Raw genomic sequence first — 641 nt, 5'->3', positions numbered from 1 at the left:
TCCTTAGTTGTGATTGCACCTGCTGTACTTCATCAGATCCTCAGAGTGGTTGTCTGAGCAAGTTGAGGTCCAGAACTGATGCACAGTGGTGCTGGAATTGGCTTTCCTCCGGTCCCATTCATTCTACTTCATCTCCATTTCGTCTGCCTCCCTGGCTATTATCTAAGTACTGAGGATGGCTTTTTGTGGAACTACTGACTTTAGTGCCATGTTGCATGTTCTTATGTATGTTGTTTGCAACTTGGAGAAATTGGATCCACAGTCTCATGATCCTGACTGACATAAGAGGCTTGCCACATGCAAAAAATGGTTCTCCACCTACTGGACTATGTAATTAGACCTCTCATTTCTGTGATGCTCTCATGTCCTTTTCATAGTGATTTGGCAGCAGGGGAGAGGGCTATGGATAATTTTAAAGAATGAAGTTAGGGAGGAAATAGTTTCTTATTATCCCATCAACCCACATCTTGATTGGCTAGCATGTTGCTGCTTGGTCAAACCAGTGATAGTGAACACCCAAACATTCGAAAGTCTTTTTTTAAATTTTATTTTATTTAACTTTACAATATTGTATTGGTTTTGCCATATATCCAAATGAATCTGCCACAGGTATACATGTGTTCCCCATCCTGAATCCTCCT

This window comes from Bubalus kerabau, chromosome 6 (genome assembly GCF_029407905.1).
Source record: "Bubalus kerabau isolate K-KA32 ecotype Philippines breed swamp buffalo chromosome 6, PCC_UOA_SB_1v2, whole genome shotgun sequence".
Classification (NCBI taxonomy): Eukaryota; Metazoa; Chordata; class Mammalia; order Artiodactyla; family Bovidae; genus Bubalus; species Bubalus kerabau.
The sequence above is the reverse complement of the archived record's forward strand: the minus strand, read 5'-3'. Positions refer to the sequence as shown.